This window comes from Rattus rattus, chromosome 3 (genome assembly GCF_011064425.1).
Source record: "Rattus rattus isolate New Zealand chromosome 3, Rrattus_CSIRO_v1, whole genome shotgun sequence".
Taxonomy (NCBI): Eukaryota; Metazoa; Chordata; class Mammalia; order Rodentia; family Muridae; genus Rattus; species Rattus rattus.
In genome coordinates, this window is record NC_046156.1 from 69,016,876 (window position 1) to 69,037,379 (window position 20,504).

Genomic DNA, 20,504 nt, shown 5'->3' on the forward strand with positions numbered 1-20,504 from the left:
GCGCGCGCACCATAGAGACGTGGCGGGTCCCGGCTTGGCTTCTAGAGAGAGGCTGTCCGGGGCTCAAGACCCCGCACTTCCGGTCTCTCACTTCCGGCTCCGCGGGTAGGGTGCAAGCGCCGGAGGCCGGCTTGAGAGGTCGCCGGTGCAAGTGTCCTCGGCGGTTGGTTGTCCAGAGCCTGTGACAGCTGCAGCTGCTCCCCGCCCCCGAGGCGTGGGGGAGGAGACGAAGGAAAAGCTCCTGGTCGCGCTTCCGGTCCCTCCTGCCTCGGGCCGACGCGATTCCCGAGAGCTGCTGCAACCGGGAGAACCCGCGACGGAGCGCTGCCGGCTTCCCTGCTGACAGACAGGTGAGGGCGGAGCCGCGGCGGAAAGGATGGGGTTGAGGTGGCATGCTCCGGGACGGACGAGTCGCCTACGGCTACTCTCGCCAAACTTGCTCCTGGGCACTTCCATCCCTGGGAGCAGCCAAGTCCGCCCCATTCCTCTGAGTGTATTCTGGAGTGAAGGAGGGCAGCACCGGCCCCCGGGGCGGCACCGCTTGGCTGTGCTGGCGGTGGGTGGGAAGAGTTGGCAGAGTCCGGGTCTTTCTGGACTCTGTCCGAGTGGGCCGCCTTTCCCTCCGCTCTTCCCTAAGTCTCTTGCTTCCTCTCTCCTGCTGTGAGAGGAAGGGAGGTAGCAATCAGCCCTCGGAGAGGTTGCCTGACACTGGTGCAGAGGGAGGCGCCCCGCCTGAAAGGTCCCAAGCCTGAGTGCTAGTGAGGGCGTCCTAGGAATGCTGGAGTTTGGAGAAGGAAATTGTGGCCCTGCCTTCTGGTGCGTTCCTTATTGCCAAGTTAACTACACTTTACGTGTCTAGGAAAGGAGGCGTGTGTGTGTGTGTGTGTGTGTTAATTTAAGTGTTTAGATTCTAGACTTTCTCCCCTGTTATTGCTTCCTTGGCTTTGTTCTTATTTTCCTCTTGAATCCTCTGATCTCAAAAGGTTTATACTTTACACTTCCTGCAGATCCTTTTAATCACCCTGTCAGGATTTCTGTGTGTCCTTCCTGAAGTATACTTACTTGCTTCTTATCTGATCAGGAAAAAAAAAAAGAATGAAAAAGAATTGCAGGGCTTTTCATCAATGTGTTGCTTTCACAACTGCAAAGGTGTGTTCGTTCACATTTGCCATCTGATTAACTTGATTGTTGAAGAAAGGTGCACCAGACTGATGACGGTTGGTCAATTCTCTGGAGGCTGCAGGAATGGCTATATTTCATTGCTGCTCTTTCAGAGCAAGTATTGCAACTGTACTCTTTTCTTATATTTGTTCTATTTTTATTTGCTTTTAATTTTCGTTTTTGTTTCAGGGGGTTTCTATTCCTACCCCTGAAATTCTGTGCTGTTTGTATATGTGTTCTGGGTAAAGGCAGTCTTTTATCAACTTCTTAAAGGACATGTGTAATGTCCAGCAAGATTAAGTATGTTCTAATGTCTTGTTGAAGCTAGTCGAAACGGTTTATTCATGGAGCTGTTGTTTCCCCGAGTTGCACATGGCCTACTTGGGTGCTGTACAGAGTAGAGTGCAGGGATTACAGCTTGGTACTGAAATCTTACTACTTCAAGAAACTGCCATATTTCTACATTCCTTCCTGGACCTATAGAAGGAACCAAGTCAGTTCCTGATTTGTGGTTTTGAGGTTTCTTTTTAGGGATAGCTGGCTGTGTCCATTGCTTTGTCAATACAGGGAATTTCTACACTGATGTGTTTATCATTATTTAATGCATACTAACTATCACCAGTCCTCTGGGTACAACTCAGAAGAAAGCATTGGAATGATGGTTGTTCTAGGCTTTCATTATCTTGCTTTTAACTGGAGAGAGATGTCTGCCTTGGGCTTCCCTAAGGAAGGGCAAAGATGTCTTATGTAGTCCATATGGCTTCAGCATTTTTGATACCCCGTTCTCTTCATTCTGTATTATGTATGTTATTTATTGTTTCTTGTAAATGAGGATCTTTCCAAGCTTTATGTAAGTCTTGGAGCACATATTTACTTACTGATTTGACTGTGAAGTGTTTGGAAGTTGAAATTGTAACATTTTGAAGTTCAATTCACACAGTGTTACCTGCACAGCTTATAGTAAGTTATCTAAGTAACGTCTTCTCTTCAACAATGTCATGATTTTCCCTCAGTGTAGCATCCTCACCTAGTGGAGCAGTCAGTGCTAACTAAGCTACTTGCTTGTAAAATAAAAGCAAATTTAGAAGCTAGATTCTGGATAGCACCGAAGTGACAGGTACATTTAATACATTTATTTGCTATGTCCACGGTGCCAAGTGCTTTTCATGCTTAACTCATCCTTCTAGCAACCTTATAAGGATGCTCCCTCCTCCTCATTGTTTAGATCAGTGGTTCTCAACCTGTAGGTCATGACCTCTTTGTGGGGGAGGGTCCCAGGAGCCTTTCACAGGGGTGGACTAGGACCTTCGGAGCACAGATATTTAGATGATGATTCATACCAGTAGCAAAATTACAGTTATGAAGTAGCAGTGGAAATAAATTTATGGCTTGGGGGGGTCACTACAACATGAGGAACTGTGTTAAAAGGTCACAGCTTTAGGAAGGTTGAGAGCTACTGTTGTAGATGAAGTTTACTGAACCTAAATGACCCATAGAGCTAAGATAATTTGCTTAAAATAATTTTGGTGGAGGCAGGGTTGACCTTAGGTGTGTGACTTTAGATAACTTCTAGGAAACTCCATTGTAAAATCTGTGGAATGACTTGGAGATATCTTCTTTGATTATATCAGACACAAGGGATCTTTTCCTAGTTGGAGGGTGAACACCTCCTTGAATGTTATATTGTAACATAGACAAAGGCCTGTAGATTAGTAGCTGATAGGGCCTCTCTGGAGATGGATACAAGTTTGTTGGATTGTGTGTATTATCACCTGTAAGATTGGAGACTAACTAACCTTGGCCTAGTGAGTTTGGAACCTTGAATTTCAGCATGATCATTTGGGATAGAGGGAGAACTAAATTTAGCAAAATACTTAAATTCACATAGCCTTGGGTGGAAGCTGACACTACTGGTGGATATTGAAAACATTGCAGAGCATGGTGAGGTTGGGAAGACCGTGACTGGAAGGCAGGTTGATAGGAGTGCTACTTTGGGGTTGTAGAAAAAGGCTGTGAAACAAAAGTCTACCTGCAAGCTACTTCTCCAGCCTTATACGGGATGGTCTTGAAGTAAAATTCCCAAATATATAATAAGCAGATGGAATGAAAATTTCTTCTACTCTCAGTATCCCATCCCCACCCATAGGTCTCAGGTCCCCTCACAGTTAATTCAAAATATAGTTGAGGATCAAATTAATTAATACCAGGAAGCCTTAAACCTCTTCATTCTAATACCATAGCCTCTAACCTTGTGGCTGTTTAAGTTATGTGGTCACTTGTGTTGGTGCCTGTCTTTTAGGACAGCACAGATTTAGAACATTTCTAGCAGTGTTTTCCAACCTGGTAAACACTTTGAAATACTGTGATTTGTTACATAATTATTATATTACTGAACCAAGATGGGAAGATTTTCTGCTTCCCCATGGTGTTTTAGCTGACAAAATATAGCCGTGTTCTCTCTTGGCTTTTAAACTAAATCCAGATGGTCAAAGTCTAATGATTTTCTTGCATGTTTGGGATTATTATGCTGTTAGCTTTCTTTCTAGGCTAAAGCTGTCAGCTTTGCTAAAGGCATGTAGGTTTTCTGTTTCCTTTGAGCTGTAAGTCTGTACTCCTTGCTAACTGGTCAATGCCTTCCCTTGAAACATGAAGATGTCTTCAAGCTAGACTCATTTCTCCTCCTTCCTTTCCCACCTCCCAAACATTGCTTTTCTTTTTCTTGTTTCTGTTTTCAGTGGGTGATGACATTGTCTGACATATAAAATCTTTAAAATGTGGAACAGTCCTTACAGCCCCTCCTTCAGTGTCATATATGTCAACAGATGATAACTTTCTTTTTAATGGCTCTTGACCATGCTCTCCCTACATCCATGAATTGCTTTAGTTTTCACACTATCACCTGTTGTTGAAAATATTTGATGGGGTGTTTCCACCTGCCTTGGATAGTTCAGTTCTTAGATAAAAGACACAGAAGTTTTATATTTATAATAAGCCTTTAATCAGCACTGGAGTTGGGCAGATACCTACCTACTAAGGTATTAGTATCTAAAACCCTATCAATAATCCTGAGCTGTGACTTGCCGTGTTCTGTCTGTGCTGCTCTTATTTTAACTGGCCAACCCTCAGGGCCAATTCTCAGGATCATTTACCCCATGGTGTAAAGATCTCCTCTTTCCACCTTCTCTGCTTTTCTTCCCTTGCAGTCTCCTGCCTCAGACCTCCAAGCCTGGGAACCAAAACCCTGCCTACCTCTCTTCTGCTCAACTGTAGGCTGTAGTCAGTGATAACTTGGGGGGCAAGTGATATAGCACCACTTGTGTATGTGAGGATCTCCTTCCTCTTTCCGGTGTTTCTAGCATTACAATGCATAGCAACATCACCTTGCCTGAGACTTGTTTATAGCCTTCCTTTAGGCTGGCTTTGTCCTGTTTTAATCCTTTCTCCATCCTGAGAACATTGATTTATTATGAACATACTGATTGTCGCTCTCTCCCTTTTCCTTAGCCCTTTTGTGACTTTGCTTGCTTTTAGAGTAAAAAGAAAACTCCTTACCTTGTAATTCTTCAGCCTTACCTTGAATTAGGTTCCATGAAACTGTGCTCAACCAAGCTGGCCTCCATTGGTCATTACGTTTTTTTAATAGCTTTTTTGCTTTATATTTTTGTGGATTTGTGTGCGCCTGTTTATCTGTATTGTGTGTACATTATGTGCTAGGTTTTTTGCAAGAGCAGCAAGTGTTCTAAACAGTGGGCCGTCTTTCTAGCTCCTGATTTATTAATAATTCATATATGTATAGTGTATGTGTAGGTGTACGTGCCATGACCCCAGACCCAATATTTATTCATTATCCTAAAATGCTGGTATTAAAGACTTTAGCTCATAGATTTTTTTTTGTTGTTGTTGTTTGATTTTTTTCTTTTAAAGATTTTTGAGTTTGAATTGTTACACTTATAGTAGTTAAAATAGTAATGTTTAAACTGTAAACTAAATTGCTGGTTTCTTAATTCACATAATAAAGTACTAATAGTTTATAAAATAGTATAATATTTTTAGATTACTTATAATGAACCCTTGACTAGACTTACAGAATTACTAAAAAGAGGATATAGAGGTAGCTGAATATTCCATTTCCCTATTAACATATGTCATTAGTGTGACACAATTATTTACATCAAGTCAGCTTTTCCCTTATGTCCTTTTTCTGTTCCAGGATCCCATCCAATCATCAGGTGTTCTTGGCACTGAAGTTTCAAAGATTTCCTTGCTTTTTGGAGGGTAGGAATGGAGGTTGAGACAGGGTTTCTTATGTAGCCTTGGCTGTCCTGGAACTTGATCTATAAACCAGACTGGCCTTGAACTCATAGAGATCCGTCTGTATATGCCTTCCAAGTGCTGGGATTAAAGGCATGCTTTACCACTGTGTGGCCGGATTTCCTTGCTTTTGATGAGTTGATAGTTTTGCAGATCACTGTTTAAAGGTATCTTCTACCTGTATCTGTGGGGATTTATCCAATGTTTTGTCATGGTTAGCATGGGGAGGAGAAGCTCAGAGTGAAAGTGCCCTTCCTGACTCACTGTAACCACATTGCCGATGGTACCCTTTATGACAGCCAGTCTCACTTTGTCTGTTGTGGAGTTACTCTTTTTGAGCCCGTCCCTTTGAATATTGCCTTTTATAGAAGAAAATTTCTTTATATGGTGCAAAGATAGAGTGGAGAATTAACTTTTACTTCCTAAAGGGGAGGAGTATTCATATAAACTTTAAAGAAATAAACTGTAAGGGCAATATTTCTCCTTGTTTACTGATTCAATCATTTCTATCAAATTTATATTATTATTTTAAATTATATATGTGTGTGTGTGTATTGGTATGTGTACATAAGTCAGCACAGGTGCCCATGAACTTCAGTCTCCCTAGAGCTGGAGTTCCAGGTGGGTGTAAGCTATCTGACATGGGTGTTGGGGCCAGTCTTCAGACCTGTGTGAGAGCAATATGTTCCTACTCTCTTGACTGCTGAACAGTCGCTCCAGACTGTCTGTTCTGAAAAATGAATACATGTTTGCACTTTGGGTTATAATTCCGTGATGCTTTTTATTAGTCATTCTTCCAGCCTTTTTAATTGATTTCTTGAAATACCTTGTCATTATGCAGATTGCTTTTTTAAAAGCACTTTTTGAGGTTGTTTATTTGGTTTTAATTTCTCTTCTACAAGATGCTCCTGGATCATCTAGGGTATTACTTTCCCTGGTTCTTGAACTATTCATTCTCCTGGAGTGTGACCCTTCTTTTTACTGGAAAATGCTATTAGAAACCAGTGTCTGGGCTGTGTATGTTCTTATTGCTGAGAACATTGCCTGTCACTGCTTCTATGGCCTCTCAGGAGATAGAGCAAGGAAATAGTGTGTGTGTGTGTGTGTGTGTGTGTGTGCGCGCGCGCGTGCTAATATTGTGTGTTAATGTATTTAAAATTTTTATATGATGATGATCTGTATCTGTCTATATTAAACTGCGCTTACCATGAACTCTTTTTCTACTGAGTTTCTGCCTGTAAACTTTGAGGGGGTTTATTTGATATGTTTTTGGGTAACAGTAAGTTTCCAATTATCAGTTACTAAGGGAGAAAAGCAGTTGATGTCCGTAATACCAAGTAACAAGTAAGTTGTTGGATTTTGGAATGAAATCTATTACAGTAAGTAGCAAACTCTGTGATCTCGTTGTTCTTGGTTAGCTTCACTGCTGACATGCTGGAACCCAGCTAGCCACCTGTGAGGAAAGAGGGCACACTGAACCAAACAATTGAACATTTATTAACAGCTAGCTTCCTTTTCAGAGAGTAATGTAGTTTTGAGAATCTTACCCCTTTCTATTGCATTAGTTTCTCTGTAATATAAAGGGGAGAAGAAAAAGGCTTTTCCAAATAGTTGATTTTATTATATATTTTAAAGATTGGTTGTGGTGGTAGGGATGACTGTCGTTGACTATCTGTTAGGTTAACTTACCAGTTTTTCTCTTTATGGATTATAATTAAGAGCTAACTGTAATTGGTCAAAACTTTCTACCACTGAATTCCAGACTGATGCATTTATTTTATTAAGCAATGCAAACTCAATTTATTACTTAATCAAGAAAACAGCTATCAAAACAGTTACCACCAGATAGTTGTTGATATAAAGACAGAAGTATTATTTCTTTTTATTTGGCTATTCTGTTTATGAAAAGGAATATAATATACTTTGAATATGTTATATGAAAAGCCATTTTCAATTCAACATAATTTTCTTTGGAATGTAAGGAAAGGATACTTTCCTTTGTTTTAGGAAGACCGTCATAGAAGACAATGAAGTTGTTTTGACAGGGAAACTTCTGTGGTTTAGATATCACTTTCAACTCTAAACAACTGTAAATACATAGAGTTAATTAACAGAACTGCTCTATTTCTTAAATTGTAATTTAGTCAGTTTGTCATGAAGGTTAATCCTGAATTGCGACATTAAAACAAGCCTTGTTCTTCACACTTAACTGAATGAAAAGAATTCTCAAGGAGATAGAGCCACTAGTCGTTATAATGGTTACCAGGCTCTGGAATGTCAAAACATAAGACACTGCAGAGAAATCACGCCAAGTTAGATCAAAGCAAGACCAAGACTTGCTGCGTTCTACCCTTAGTATTCCACATTACCGGGTACCTCCTTGACTCCATTTGTAGTGTTCCTCAGAATGCTTTCATTAAAGTAGTCCACAGAGAGTAACTCTTAGGACATTTCTTTGCAGACTCACATTTTAAATATTTTATAAAAGTTTTTTGAGCTGAGGTCTCATATAACCCAGGCTGGCCTTGAACTCACTGTGAGACTGAGGATGATTTCGAACTCTTGCCTTCACCTCTCAAGTGCTAGGATTACCAGTGTGAACCATCATGCCTGGTTGAAGTATCACACTATTTTAAAAATCTGTAAGTTTCTTTCAAGTCTTGTGTGTATTATTCAAGTGAATTTTGTTTTAGATTCCATAATATACTTACTTTACTAAAAGAAGAATTTAAATTCATATTCGATATGGTATACCGTGTATGTCCTGTTTATGTCTGCCTTCTGATGTGTGTTTTTCTTCATCTTACCTTCAGGACTCCTGTGGTGTATGGCATGTCAGTTTGAAACTCTGATATCTGTTCAATAGCTCACATCTCATGGATGTGTAATATTAAGTTTTAGAGTCTTTAGACTCAGTGGTTTATAGGTACAATGACTACTGGAATTTCACTTTTTACAGTGTTGTCCAGAGTCTTTTGTTTCTTATTTTGGGGGAATCAGGCAAATCTAGTAACTGTTGCTCTATTTCCCCTGTTTCTAAAAAGACCCAAATTGCATTTAAGTTTTGTAGGACACAGAATTCCCCTTATTAAATCCTTCCATATTAAGTTTTTTACTTGGCTTCCTTCTGAATATGTATGTTACTTTCTTCAGTTTATAGAAATCAAGTCATGTTTCTATAGTAAAAGCTAAAGAATCTCAGACCATTGGAATTGACGTATAAACCTCAAGCATGCACATATATATATACGTGTATATATATGACTACTAATTAGTAGTTTATTAGCTAATGAATACCTCTGCCTGATTATGGAGAATGAGTCTGAGAAATAACCTAAGACATTTGGCTTACAATATAACTGGCCTAAGAGGGCCTGAACATTAGTGGTAATTTGTAGTAGTAATTTATTATTCTGTTTTAAAGACAGTGTTAAAAATGACTAAATTTAGCCAGGCAATGGATTAATTAATTTCAGTGCAGAGGCAGAGGCAGGCAGATCTCTCAGATTGAAGACCAGGCTTGCCTTAAACTCAGAGATCTGCCTAATTCTGCCTCCTGAGTCTTAGTATTAAAGGCTTGTACCACTATGCCTGGCTCATTAACTTTTACTTTTTACATTCTTCTTAAGTGTGCGCATGTGTGTGTGTCTGGGTCTGAGTCTACAGAGGTCTGAGGGTGCTGGGTTCCTCTGGAGCAAGATTACAGTGGTTGTGAGCCACCTGAAATGGGTGCTGGGAACCGAAATTGGGTCCTCTACAAGAGCAGTTTGTGCTCTTAACAGCTGAGCCGTCTCCTCATCCCCACCAGCACTGACTTCACATCTCCTGCCCGTGTGCGTTAGTCATCTAAGTTGTGGACACACGTAACTTTGAAAACCAAGCATGGAATAGAGTGGAGCAGTTAAAGCCGCATGGACTTAGTATCTCTGCCTTCTGAGAAGTGCTGGAGCCTCTGTCTGCCTCGGCCATTGATTTAGTTGTCTCACGGTTTCCTGACTGCTACTGTTTGGTCCTGGAGACTCCCTTCTCACGAGAGACAAGACAAGGAAAGTGAGTGCCTGAGCGACTTTCATTTTCCATCTGTAGGCTTTCTCCTTCCATTGCCATCTCAGTGGAAGAACTTTTCCCTTCTATCTCAAGGCAATTTCTCAGCTTTTGCTTAGAACTGTTTATTATTTAAAGCCCTTGTTCGAATTTTAGGTTCTTTAACAGTTGCAAAATGGAGCTTCTTATATTGTTATCCCTGTTCCCCTTATTGCTAATGTCTTGCATACTGTAATTATCAAGAATAAATGATCCATATTAGTATAACCGATAAGCTATCCTTGTTGAAATTAGCCTAATTTTTTTTTTTTTTCTTTTTTTTTTTTCCGGAGCTGGGACTGAACCCAGGGCCTTGCGCTTGCTAGGCAAGCGCTCTACCACTGAGCTAAATCCTCAACCCCTAATTTTTTTTTTTTTTTTTTTTTTGTCCACGGGAGAGGTTTAATGAGAGAAGAGTAGAAGAAGAGAGGAAAGGCCATGGCACATGGAGTGGGGGGTGGGGACAAGAACAGAGAAGAACAAAGAGCAAGAGGGGTAAGAGAGGGTAAGAAGGACTAAGAGTAGCCTAAATTTTTAACTGCCATTTTTCAATTTCAGGATCCTACAGAAAGGAACCTGCACTGAATTTAGTTCCAGTTCCTTTCCATACTTTTCTCCACCTCTCTTTTTCTCTCTTCGTTCTTTCTTTTCTCTTTCTCTCTTTCTCTCTTTGAGGCAGGGTCTCACTATGTAGCCCTGGAAATTCAGTAAGTAGATCAGGTTGGTCTCAAACTCACAGAGATCTCCCTGCTTCTGCCTTCCAAATGCTGGGATTAAAGGTGTGTGCCACTATGTCTAGCTTTCATAGTCTTTTCTACTCTAAATGTCCTTGTTTGTCATGAAAAGTTTCCTTTTTGACAAGTATAATCAGGTAGTTCATAGCCTGTGCCTTAGTGACTGTTCACTTGCTATGAAGAGACACTGTGACAAAGGCATCTATTGTATGTATGTATCCATCAATCTATCTAGAAATAAGAACACATTGATTGTGGGCTTGCTTACAGTTCACAGGGTAGTTCATTGTCATCATGGTGGGGAGCATGTCAGATAGACATGGTGCTGAGAGGCAACTCAGAGTTCTATATCCCGATATGTAGGCAGAGGAGGGGAGGGGAAGAGGGAGATGTGGGTAAGGGGAGAGAGAGGGCAGGGCCTGGGGGCGGGGCGTGGGGGCAAGCAAGGGTGAGCACACTGGGTCTGGCATGGGCTTTTGAAACCCAAACCCAGTGACACACCTAATTTTTCTCAAACAGTGCAACTTCCTGCTGACTAACATTCAAATATAGGAGCCTGTGGAGGCCATTCACATTCAAGCCTCCAGACAGTCTCTTAATTTGTGTTTATTTTGTTTTCATGATTAGTTCAGGCCTACACATTTTTGGCAAGAAAACAATGTATCTCATTTGTCAGAGTTCCTTGATCTCTTTGAGTTTGTAAGCTGAATTTTTCCCCTGTGAAGTTACTATTTTTCTCTTTTAGTTGGTAAGTATATTGTGAGAAAATCTGGAAAACCAGACTTGGTCCATTTTTTTTCTCAAAAATTTGCCCTCTAATTTTAGCATTTATCAAGTGGGTTTGGTCTGTAGTGTTTGTGGTGTTTATCTGATGATCCTGTTTCCTGTTCTCCTCCTCAATCAGTGACCCCCTTTGGGGACAAAGGTCTCACTGTGTACCCCCAGGAACTCCAGATGGAGCCAAAACTAGCCTGAGACTTGAGGTGCTGATGCCTCAGCCCGCCAGGTGTGTGATTGTATGGATCATGTGTGAGCACAGGTGTGTGCCAGCTTGCTGTGTGTGCTCAGAAACTCAGCGGAGGAGATCAGGTCTCTGCTCACTCACTCCCCACTTTATTCCTTTGAGACCAGCTCGAGGCTGAGCCTTCTTACTGAGCTCGGGGCTGGGCTGGAGGTCATGACATTTCAGCAATCCTTGCCTCCCCCATCTCAACGTGACCATGCCTAGCTTTTTATGTGGTTGCTGGGATCAGACCTCAGGTTTGCACAGCAAGCTCTTTGAACCCGTTGTGGCATCTCACCATCTGTTTCTGTTCTGTATTTTCAGTCCTGAGTGTCTTGAAGTGAGAGTCTTTTCCCCTTTACGTATGTATTTGCTTATGTTGTTAAGGGATTTCCCCTGTTAGTTTTAGTCTGTTTCCTTAAATCCACTACTGCCATTTTGTTGCTGTTACTCAGTTTAAGCCAAGTTTAACAACTAGTGGCTCCTTCAGGTTGACATCTGTTTTCTTTGGATATGTTCCCATTCCTTTTGGAAAACTTCCTTATTTTCTGACTCCAGATGATATTGTAGTCGCTTCTGTTTTTCTTGATTCATCCTTAGAGTGGAGTGTTTGTCCCAGAATCTTTATTCTTTTCATTGGAGAATGTTGTTTAGAGACCAAGAGTGGGTGCAGGTGTACTTATCTTTCTTACCCCTTAATACAGGGCTAGAAAACTAACCCATACATATACAGACATATTAAAGGATTGATTCCAGACCAACACTACAGGGTTCGTGTTAGCATTTTCCTTTCTTATAGCTTTCCTGTGACAATTTAAAATGTAGTTCCCAATATCTATATTTTCTTTCTTTCCTTTTTTTCCTTTTAAACAGATTTTCATTTAACCCTTAGGTAGACTCAAACTCTATGCACAGCTGAGTCTGACCTTGAAGTGCTACTCCTCTTTCTGCTTCTCCCACAGGTAGGGTTACACATATGCTTCCTGTTCATCTGTGCACTCTGTTTGATTTCCTTTTCCTCCCTGCTTTCTTAGTTATCTGTTCACAACAGATTGGTTTCTTAGTATTTCTAATTTTCAGTTTCCACTCCACCCTGTTTAGTTATAGTTTTCATTAAAATTATTTTCAAGGATATGTGAGCATCATTATAGCTCTAAGAGTCAGTTAGTTTTAAAATTATAACTAGAGGTATCAGTACTTATTCATCCTACTAGCTCTCTAGTTCCCAATCCTTCCCTTTTCTTCTCATCCCCCTACTCTGGATGAACCATCCACCTTGTTTCTGAGTCATGCTTCCTCTGTGTTTTCCTAGATTCCCCTTCTTAGATAGAGGTAGCAAAACATAGCTTGTCAGTCTTTGGTTTTTCAATGAGCAGACAAAGTTTCAGACATGTCCAACTTAAGGCTTGTGGGCCACAGATAGCTATAAATGTGGCCCAGCACAAAACTGTAAACTTAGGACATCAGGACTTTTTTTTTAAAACTTAGCTACAAGGTTCTTAAGCATGAACCGTATGAATAGCAGCATTTCACAGTGTCAATAGTTGGACTTGCCTAGTTTAGGTGTAGTTAATCCCTTTTGTATGTATAGGCATAGATGGTTTCCAGTGTTTTATGGTTGCAAAGAATGCTATAGTGCGCATTTATACATTGCTTATTTTATTACTACTTAGTCTTTTTATTACAAATGGGATATTTTTCTGTCATTTGGTCCACTGATTATTGTTATATACGCAGGCTGATATTTGAATATTTTGTATCTTGTTCCTTCAGTGGATTCTTTTCACTTTGATTCTCTTGGGGGCATGTACTGCCTATTGTTTGCAAATAGAGATAAAGTTCTTTACTATGACTCTTGACTGGTTGGATTGGTCAAGACTTCTAGCATAATGCCAAATAATAGTGAAAATGGCTGGAGTTTTTGCCTTATTTCAATATCAGTGGAAACACCTGTTATTTCTTTATTAAATAAGATAGATATTAAATAAGATACAGAACACATACATACTAAGGTACTTTCAGTTATATTTCTGTTTCTTTGAGTATTTAATTTTGAACGAGTGTTTAATTTTGCCAGCTATACTCTGTCTCAGTGTACATGGCTATGTGTTTACCTTGTTAAATTTATGAGGACTGATTATATTGATATATTTTTCTAATTGAACCAATCCTGTGCTCTTGGGATAAATCCCACTCAGCCATTTTGTATTATTTTCTTATTTTAAAGACTTATTATTTTATGAGTACATTAGCTCTCTTTAGACACACCAGAAGAGGGCATCAGATCTTATTACAGATGGTTGTAAGCCACCATGTGGTTGCTGGGAATTGAACTCAGGACCTCTGGAAGTGCTCTTAACCGCTGAGCCGTCTCTCTGGGACTGTATTTTTATTAATGTATTTGATTTTGTTTGTTAACAATAAAAATGTTCTTTCTAGTCCAATTTGAGAGTAGAAACCCATTTCTTGCACATTATTGTCTAGCATGTCTTGTAATACTCTGTCTCCCTATTGGGTTGAAAGTACTTTTTAGAACCTTTGTGCTTAACTGAGCTCTTTTATGTAGTGACATTCTCCATGTATTTATTATTAGATACATTAGAAGCAGGAATAGCTCATTAAGCTTTTATCAGATGAAATCTGAGAGTTGTGTCTCACTTACACAGCAAGCAGTTACATCAGTTACCAGGATTGAAGATGACTTTTCCAGTATCTGGACAAGAGGTGTGAGTTCTAGTGTGCAGCGTTGCTTTGGGAGACCTAAGGTCACTAACATTTGGCTTTAGATATTTGATCAGTTTTTATCTGTCAGTTCAAGCTGATAGTCTTTTGAAGTGTCTCATGCATATACATGGTTTTATAAAATTGTTTTCTTCATTCTATTCAAGTGCTTTTTCTGATTTTTTTTAGAAGCATTTACCTGTGTAATCAATAGATAATTCATATAGCTCCAGATAGTTTTGTAAAACAAATTTTGATCACAAATAAGTTAATTATGCTGTGCAGTATTTATAAGAATGTCAGTGAATGATGCCAGTCTTTTAACTGAGTGTTTAATTCGAGCTTAACACATTTCACTTTTAGTTGTGTCTGATTGCAGCAATGATGCTGCAGCTCGGCAGCCACAGGAGGAGTCCAGTCTAGAGTTGAGGTGATTGGGGTGCTGTTTGTATTGCTTTGTAAGGTCAGCCCATCTTAAGGCCTCAGACTGTCCAGATTGACTAGTTGTCTAAAGGTACACCATTCAGTAATAAACTCTCGTGCATAGTGACCAGATAAAAAGGGGGGAGGTTTCTTTGAAAATAAGGAGTAACTTAAACATTTGTTCTTGGTGACTGTCTTAGTCAGGGTTTCTATTTCTGCACAAACATCATGACCAAGAAGCAAGTTGGGAAGGAAAGGGATTATTCAGCTTACACTTCCACATTGCTGTTCATCACCAAAGGAAGTCAGGACTGGAACTCAAGCAGGTCAGGAAGCAGGAGCTGATGCAGAGGTCATGGAGGGATGTTGCTTTCTGACTTGCTGCCCTGGCTTGCTCAGCTTGCTCTCTTATAGAACCTAAGACCACCAGCCTTGGGATGGCACCACCCACAAGGGGCCCTCCCACCGTTGATCACTAATTGAGAAAATGCCTTACAGCTGGGTCTCATGGAGGCATTTCCTCCACTCAGGCACCTTTCTCTGTGATAACTCCAGCTTGCGTCAAGTTGACACACAAAACCAGCCAGTACAATTGACCCCTTGTCAACTTGACACACAAATACATCGCTATTAAGCCTCAACCCTTATTTTCTTATTCATCCCCAAGATCTCAATAACTTAATAAGTCTTAAGTTAAGTCCCACAGTATTTACATATTAACAGTTCAGTCCCTTTAAAATATCCAATATCTTTTAAAATTCAAAGTCTTTTTAAAATTCAAAGTCTCTTAACTGGGGGCTCCACTAAAATATTTCCTTCCTTCAAGAGGGAAAAATATGAGGGCACAGTCACAATCAAAAGCAAAATCAAACTCTTAACTGTCCGATGTTCTGGGATCTACCCATGATCTTCTAGGCTCCTCCAAGGGCTTGGGTCACTTCTCCAGCTCTGCCCTTTGTAGCACACACCTTATCTTCTCAGCTCCAGATGCCTGTTCTCCACTGCTGCTGCTGCTCTTGGTGGTCATCTCATGGTACTGGCATCTCCAAAATGCCGCTGTCTTCTATTGCAACTAGGCTTCACCAATAGCTTCTCACAGGCTCTCATCATGGTGCCAAGCCTCAACTCCTTTGCATGACCCCTTCAGTCCTGGGCCATCAACTGCAACTGAGGCTGCACCTTCACACATGGTCTTTCATGGCCTCTCACAGTGCCCAGCCTTAGCTGCTTTTCATGACCCCTTCATGCCTTCAAAACCAGTACCACCTGGGTGACTCTTACACACTCCCAGTTCCAGCCACAGCATGAGATACAACCTTGACTATCTCTGGAACACAGCCTCTTTGTGCTCTCAGAAAACACTTCCCAGAAGATTTCACGTCAATGACGCTGGTCTCCTCTTAATCACCACTAACTTCTTAGCTCCAGCTGACCAGCATCAATAGTACCAGTAATGTAAAGGTTCCCTTTAATAGTTCTGGTAACTTGTTAATCACAGCTAGCCAAAACCACAGAATCTTCACAATCAAAACAGCATCAGCCCTGAAAAGAGTTTTTAATATTCCCTCTCCGATTTCACAAGCCAGGCCTCCATCTTCTTCACTGTTCTCCACATTATTTTCCAAGCTCCTATAGAACATCCCACAGAGCTCTTTTAGCTCAAAGTTCCAAAGTCTTTCTACAGTCCTCCCCAAAATATGGTCAGGTTGTCACAGGAATACCCCACTCCTGGTACCAACTTCTGTTTTAGGGTTTTACTGCTGTGAATAAGCACCATGACCAATGTAAGTTTTATAAAGGACAACGTTTAATTGGGGCTGACTTACCGTGTCAGAGGTTTAGTCCATTATCATCAAGGTGGGAACATAGCAGTATCCAGGCAGGCCTGGTGCAGGAGGAGCTGAGAGTTCTACATCTTCATCTGAAGGAAGCCAGGAACAGACTGAGCATCCTCAGGCAACTAGGAGGGTCTCCAAGCCCACCCCCATAGTGACACACTTCCTCCAACAAGGCCACACATTCTAATAGTGCCACTATTAGACCAATCATATGCAAACCATCACAGTGACCTAAACCTTTATAGGATAGCTTTTAAAAAAAACTAAAATTGCTTTATTGAAATTAATTCATAAATAAAAACATCACATAGCTAGATCCACTCTAACAAACACTTGCTCGGTCTCAGACTCTAGAAGGTAAAGCTTATTTGTCACATCAAAATAAAAATGAAAGCTGTACAGGTTTTATTTAATTTGTATAATGAAATATGACAGTGTTTCTAAAAAATAATAGTAGTATTCAGTGTCATAGGTGGCTCCCATTTTGGCTTATCTACTCCCATGAATGTTTACTCACTGAACGTGCATCTGAACCCAGGAAGAGAGCTTTTAAAAAAATGACTGAATGCCATGCTTGAGACTCATCATGAAACTCAGCACGCCGGCAGTGATAGACATAGAGTCTGATTCCTGGTTTCTTCTCCTCCTCCTTCTGCTCCTCCTCCCCTCCCCTCCCCCCCCTCCCTTCCCTCCTCCTCCTCCTCCTCCTCCTCCTCCTCCTCCTCCTCCTCCTCCTTCTTCTCTCTCTCTCTCTCTCTCTCTCTCTCTCTTCTCTTTCTCTCTCTTTGAAGGCTCTATAATTGATTCTGGTGAAATACCATAAGTCAACTATTGTATCTCATCAAACTAGGGAGAAAGATTAATTAGGGAAGAAAAGGAAGGAAAGAAAAGAGAGAACTGACTATCATTAAATGGGGGAGGAAGATTAAGCAGTGAGTTTGTTTAAATTGAGCTCCAGTCAGTATAGCTGTTTTTGGCACATAATTAAGCACAAGCAATGCTTTCTCTTGTTCATAGATCTGTAGAATCATTCAATTCGATAATTGAAGCAATTGTTTCTTTTGTTTTAGTTGAATAAACTAAACTTTCAGACAGATGAAAGACAGGTGACTGACTTAGAGGATTTGGTAAGGCAAGAATACAACATGGGACCCATTGACTGCAGATTCAATGTTTCTGTACTAATCTGCCACTTGTAAAGATTCATTATTCTTCAGTTAAGCAGAATATCCTGAATTTGTGTGACAAATATTGCACACAAAAAAGGGGGTGCTTTTTTCAGGAGTGGGGATTAAATCCGACTGTAGGTTAGACAACTGCTGTACTGCCCAGTTGTGTTCCCAGACTTATTTGTGACATTCTGATACAGGATTTTGAGTGTGTGTTGTTGTTGTTTTTCAACCAGGGTTTGTGTAGCTTTGGCTGTCCTTGAACTCACGCTAGACCATTAAAGCTATGCGCCCCCAAACCTGGTGATGATTGGCTTTTTTTGTCTAAACATTGATGGTGATGAATTCTGTTTGGGAAATAGGTGTTATTTGTATAAGGTTCAAGATTCTTTCTTGAATTCTTCCTGCCTACCTTCCCTTCTTCTTCCTCTTCTTCCCCACTCCTTGTCTCCCTCTTTCTTTCACCAGGTTTTGCCTTGTAGTCTCACCAGTTTTTGCCTCATAGTCCAGGCTGTCCTCGAACTTGAGCTCATCCTGCTTCAGCCTCCTGAGTTGTTGATAGGTGTGTAGCACCAGACTGATTGTGTGGAGGTTCTTTGTAGTGTAAGGTAACTTGGCTGGTTGTCATCTGACAGTGCAGTCTTGAGAGAGGAAGAATTATGTGTACTATAATCCACTCCTGCTCATGGTTTGACTTTCTGTGATTTATCTCTCAGTTTATACCATTGAGAGATAATCAGGGAAGCTAGGCATTTGTGAGCTACCGGGAAGGTTTGCAGCCCAGCCACTGATGGCTCCATGACATTATGTGCTAGGATTATTGTACTTAAGTAGCTGCTTGCTACTGTGAGTTTCCTGTCTGTGGAAAGTGCTCTGAGAGATGCTGAAGTAGAAATTCTCTACTCAGTAAACAGTAAAGTTTGGATGATAGTGATCTGAAGGAAGCAACTGTCAAATAATGGATCGTTCAAAGCAAATTATCATTAACTCCTTGTTAAGAATTCTTTGTCTTGGGGTTGGGGATTTAGCTCAGTGGTAGAGCGCTTGTCTAGCAAGCGCAAGGCCCTGGGTTCGGTCCCCAGCTCCGAAAAAAAGAAAAGAAAAGAAAAAAAAAAAAGAATTCTTTGTCTTAGTCATAACCAAGTAGGCAATCGCCAAGAGAATGCAAGAATAGTAATTTTTAAAGTTTTAACTGTCAAAATAAGCTGAATTTACACTCTGGCTTAAAAGCATTATAGGAGTTTATAGTGTGATTGGGACTCTTCTGTAGTTTTAAAGTTTATCATTTAGAATGAGATCCTGTCATTTTCATGTGGATAGAATTGGAGCTTTATGTTTTGTGGGTAAGCCAGGCAGAACAGTAGTCCAGTTGTACCATTCGCTGAGAGACTCACAGATGCCAGACATTGGACTAGGTTTACGCTATGGTCTCCTTAGGTTTTCCTCCCACATTTACATATTAAGACTTTGCATCTTGGAAGGATTAACAGAGTTATTAAGTGGAAAAGCTGAGACAATTTAAGAAATGAAATAAAAATGTAATGGTAGGAGCAAGAAGCTGAGAAACAGTATATTCCTTAAATAACAACAAAGAAAACAAGTTGTGTTTTATTGTTCTGAAATTATAGCCTGAATTCTTTTCTGCCTTCCTCTTAATTTAGTAATTTTATATAACAACTTGTAATACTCATGGAAAGTGCACAGTTATTTGCATTCTTCTTTTGTATAGTTCTGTGGTCTAAACAGTAGATGGAATGTAGACCTTGTGTTCAAAGTGTATGCTGATTAATTGATGAAATTGAGAAAAAAAATCAAGATAATGGTGCCTATCGAGTAACACAGATTAAAGGTCATGGCAGTTTAAAGGAATGGGATCAGGAATGTCAGCGACAATGACATTGCACTCTTGAAATGTGCATAGAGATGAACACGTGGGTGATGTCCTTCCCGAAGATGGGGAGAAGAGATTGGGAAATACATATGCAGAGGATGGGAACAAATCTAAAGAAGTCTAACTAGCAGGAAAAAATAATTGGAAGGATTCTGAGTGTCAAGTTGAAGAGTTGGCTTTTACTTTGTAGATAGAGACAGATGTGCTGACTGTTTATTCTGTAGGATAATGTGTTATATGCCATGAAACATAATAAAAGGCTAAAAAGTGTCAAAAAGGTCATTTACAAAGTTGGTTAAAGGTAGCCGTCTGAGGATCTGAAGTTTGAGTAGAAAGTTGAATGAGATGAGAGTCATGTGAAATGTAGAGTGAGAATCTTCCAGGCAGGGAAGCAGCAAAAGCTAAATGTGAGATTGGTGTGTGTGAGGAACGGGTGGCGGTCCTGAGCTGTAAATGGGTGTGACAGAGGAAGGAAGGGGAGTATGTTTCAAGAGGGAGCTAGTGACTGAGACCGGTGCAGAGCAGGCAGGACAGTGACGGACAGAAGATGGTCATCAGACAAGGATATGGACAGTGGGAAGCTCAAGATCATGATGTTCACTGTTGATTTGCAACAAATAAAAGATGGACAAAATTCCCATATATTTATTCAGATCCAATAATTGTCTGGATTTAACATATCTCTTTTCTTCCTTTATGTATAATAATGGGGTTGAAAATCCTCTGTCTATTGAAGCCATGGAATTATCAAAATAACTTAAAGGTGAGGAGGAAAAGGCTGTATGCATTAATATTTATATCTGTAATTTAATTCTGTCTTGATTATGGTCCGATGTAGAAAACTCTAGAATGCCCACTCCAGTGGGACGGCGATGAAGAATTTACGTGGGTAAATTCAGGCGTAATGTCTCCTACATGAACTGCTTGGGAATTGTTTTGAATTCACATGTTTTTGAAGATCAGAAATGTTTCTGGATTTCAGTTTCACTTTTTGGGGTATATTTATATATACATAACAATATATTTTAGGTATTGATTCTACATCTAATCACAGAATTCATTTGTGCTTTACAAAGACCTTGTACAGGCAGCCTATGCTTTGACCAGAATCTATCACATGAAGTCAGTGTGAAACACATGTTAGCACTCAGGAATTATGTCAACTTTGGA

At 40.3% G+C, this 20,504-nt stretch overlaps 1 protein-coding gene across 4 annotated transcripts in view; it reads left to right on the forward strand.

Annotated features, from left to right (window-relative positions):
* Window positions 1-256: 256 nt before the first annotated feature.
* Window positions 257-20,504, forward strand: part of Arfip1 (ADP ribosylation factor interacting protein 1) — an 83,150-nt gene continuing 62,902 nt past the window's right edge. For 2 of the 4 annotated variants that reach the window (XM_032898164.1, XM_032898163.1), the window contains exon 1: window positions 257-350. The gene's annotated coding sequence lies outside the window, so the exon portion shown is untranslated. Of the gene's footprint in view, window positions 351-14,401; window positions 14,444-20,504 lie in introns of those variants that run through there. The other 2 variants (XM_032898160.1, XM_032898161.1) reach the window with 2 other exon arrangements.